Source organism: Siniperca chuatsi, linkage group LG17 (assembly GCF_020085105.1).
Source record: "Siniperca chuatsi isolate FFG_IHB_CAS linkage group LG17, ASM2008510v1, whole genome shotgun sequence".
Taxonomy (NCBI): domain Eukaryota; kingdom Metazoa; phylum Chordata; class Actinopteri; order Centrarchiformes; family Sinipercidae; genus Siniperca; species Siniperca chuatsi.
The window spans coordinates 2,409,349-2,413,459 of NC_058058.1; positions in this window are offsets into that span (position 1 = coordinate 2,409,349).

A 4,111-nucleotide genomic window follows, 5' to 3' on the forward strand; every position below is an offset into this window, starting at 1 on the left:
GTTCTTTGCAGTTTTCCTCACTGCACTGAATGGAGTAGACTACATTGCTCTGTTTCTGTGTGGGTAACTTGTCCTTAGGATGAACGAGTTTCTGTCTTAAAGTGTTGCCTGGTTTAAAGAAAACAGGAACCTCGTGCTGTCTAAAGATCCTTTGTAGTTTTTCAGACAGTCCAGATACATAAGGAATGGAGACACCGTTCCTTCTTGGTTCTGTTACACTTTTGTCCTGTTTCTTGGCTCTTTTAACTTTTTTGATAGCCCAAGTAGGATAACCACAGGCTGAGAGTGCATTCTGGACATGCCTTTCCTCTTTCTTCTTACCCTCTGGGCCGGTGGGCACTTCTTGGGCTCTGTGTTGTAATGTCCGGATTACACCCAGCTTGTGCTGTAATGGATGGTGTGAGTCAAAGAGCAAGTATTGATCCGTATGTGTTGGTTTCCTGTACACTTCTATCTGGAGCTTTCCGTCCTCTCTTCTGAGTGTAGAACAATCAAGAAAGGCCAAGCGGTTCTCTTTGGCGTCCTCACGCGTGAACTTGATGTTGGGGTCCACCGAATTAATATGCTCTGAGAACGCTTCCAAGTCTTGTTTCTTGATTTTCACAAAGGTGTCATCCACGTAGCGGTACCAGTGACTTGGTGGTGTGCCCGGGAACGAGGACAATGCCTTCTTCTCAAACTGTTCCATGTACAGGTTGGCCACAATGGGAGAGACCGGAGAGCCCATGGCACAGCCGTGAATCTGTCTGTAGAAGTGTCCCCGGAATTGGAAGTAGGTTGTGTTGAGACAGATGTCTAATAGTTGATTCTGAAAACAGTGTCCAGATGACTACGACTGAAACCTTTTCTATGATAGAACACTCCTGGACGAATGAGGGACTGCACCGTCTAACATCAGACTGTTATTTCATTCTGACATAACCTTGTTTGGATGCTAACTTACTGTAGAAAAACATACTTGGACAAACAACACAGATTAGATTTATGCTTTATTGTGCATATTTTCAAACAGTATGTTTCACTGTTGCAAAAGTAACGGATTTTGAGGAATAGCAAGTGTGTTGGGCACATGATGCTATCTCGGGTAAGCAGTTTGGCTGGGGGCTGAACTTGCCATCGCAGAGAGGCTGGTTTCTTCTCCTCAAATACTTCATATATTATTGCTGCAAAAGAAACACAGTTACAATTAATAAGAAAGTTCACATTCAAATGCAATAATTGCGCATTGAATATGACCTTGTAATTGGTATTTTTACATTATAAGTACACCATACACCACTGACACAAGCTTCAAGCCCAGAATGTACCAAGACCTCACAGTATAGTGCAGACTGCATGTACTTAATGAATTATTATTATTATTATTATTATTATTATTAATGCATTAAATAAAGTTCAGTTCAGTCCTGTTGAGTTTCACGATATAAGCCAGTTAAATTGGATCCCAGTTTAGCAGAAGAAAATGTAACCAGTAAGAAATGCATTTTAACGAGTGAGTAACTGATTCATTAAAAAAGTTCTTCCCTGCTGTGACATTACAGCCCAGAACAAAGGCTAACAGGCAACAACAAATACTGCGTTGGTGCTGGAAAGTATTCTGTGTTTAGTAGTATGCTTTTTCCACTTACAGTAAAAGATTAGCATTTCACTGGGCAGTTCCACACATGAAGTCCAGCCTTATCGTCTATGAATTAGACTCGTATGCAAATATTTTCTGTTGGCACAATATGTTTGGTGGGAAACAATGCTGCCTGGATTAGACTCACTGTGTCTATCAGGGAGTCTACACAGTCACCACCGTCATTAGGTCCCAATCACCCGACTACTGATTACAATCACCTGTCAGCAAGCACCCACCAGCACTATAAAGCAGCACTCCTCCCGTTCACTCACTGTCTGGTCTCAGCCTTATTATGTTGATATACCTGACGCACGTACCTGTTTGTTACGCACCTGTCCCTTGGATTCCACTCAGCCCTCGCTTGCAATCATCTCCTGGTTTTTCAGCTCCATTCCAAACCCTGGAAAAGAGGAAAAACTTCAGTACTCAAATAAGATTTTGACGAAGACTTCCCATCATCCCGTTCACTTACCTGAATTCTCCTTCATCTGTGTTGGTCGCCTGCTGTTTTCAATAAACCTGCCATATTATCTTCACTTACCTGTGTGTACCTGCTGACAGTGTCAGACAATTTATCTGCAAAATGGTAATTGGTAAAACATTCACCTCAATATCCTTATGTGGCAACTAAGGTTAGGCAACTCGAAGTTTGTTGAAGGATGGGATGTTAACCTGTCGAGCCATAACCCCAACCTCCGCACCCATAATGTTATGGTTTTATTTTCTGGCACCCATCCTGTGCTAATTTGTTGATCTTTGTAACTTTTAAGTTTTAACAGAAAATTGCAAGAGCATACAGATCATGGTGACACTTTACAACCATCTAATTATTTGTGATTGCTCCAGAGGTTTTGTTTTTCCTTTCATACACTGAAGTAGAGCATTAAAAATATATATTAAATACTAAAGGAACAAAAAAACAACCCTTGTTTGTCTCACACAGACCTCAATTAAGCACATAGTTTATTATTTAGGTTAGGAAACTTTTATTTTGTTAATGGAATAGTTAAATAATACATTTTGGAAAATACACTCATGCTTTCTTTTCAACAATAAAAAGAGAAGATCAATACCAATGGCTGTGGACAAGTACAATGCATGTTTTTAGCCTAGCTTAGCATAAAGACTGGAAGCAGGGGGAAACGGCTAGCCTGGCCCAGTTCTTTCTACAATTTACATCACTGTTCATGGTAAAAAAAATAAAATAATAATAAACGTTATTTTTATAGCACCTTTCATACACGAAATGTAGCTCAAAGTCCTTTACAACAAAGAAAATTAGATGCACCGAGTGCTTCAGATGAAAGACATAGGATGAACAGAAAAACAGGGATATAATGCCATAGTTAATGGAAAATAAAACCCTCTTAATAATAATAATAATAATAATAGTAAAATTAAAATAAAGACAAAAATAGCATACATAGAATGCATAACATAAGATGGAAAATAAAACACACTAAATAATAATAATAATAAAGTTAAAAATAGAATACATAAAATCACAGAAAATACAGCATTTTAAAAGCAGAGAAGTAAAAGAGTTTCGGGCTTGTATCAGGAAAGTCACAGCTAATTAAAGGCTAAGGTGAAGAGAAAAGCTGTTAGCTTTTTAAAAAATATTTAGTGAGCTGTCTTCCCTGATAATAGGGATGTTCCAGCTTTGGGGCGTAATTGACAACAACAACAACAACAACAACAATAATTATAATAATGATAACTTTATTTGTATAGCATATCTCGTGCAAAGATGCAAGTGGATTTTTATCTTCTGTATCACAGTGTGAATTGATTCATTACTGTTTAGGCTTCAAACACCTCAAACAAGGAAGGAACTCTGCTTTTACTTCCAAATACACAAGAGAACCAAAGCCCTGCAGGTCTCTGCTCAACTAATTAAATATTCACTCTCCAGTTCACAACACCTGCTGATTTAAAAACAAAACTACAGTGCCCAAGTCACAGCTGCTGGCGGTGTTTCAGCCTGTCCTCATGCAGCCCTTGCTGGAGTTATGTAACTCCCCTTCTCCACCCGAACACATTACGATTAAAAATAAAAGTCCCAGCAGCAAAGAACTTTTTTTTTTAAGAACTTATACCGTCGGTTGGTTTAGTTTTGAAAACCAGCTTATTTTATTTCTCGTAAAAACTGACATAATACAGTGTTATTTTTGTAATGCTTGAATCAACGTGACTTTCACTATAACTGTTTTTTTTCTTTTGCTTTGGTAAACCGTAATTGGCTAGCACGCATGTCAATTAAACCCGACACGGAATTCCCTCGTGTTTATTGGTTGATTGTTCCTGTCGATCAAAATGCGCTTTTTCGATTGGGCCAAATCACCTTTAACACCCCCCTCTCTCCATCGCCCTCAACAGTAGGCTGGCTAGTGCCCCAATCGCACTCTCTGAATCATCTTATTGGTTCCTCGTCTAGTCAATCACACCGTTCTTTGCTGTTATTGGCTGCTCTGTTACAAATGGGCGGCA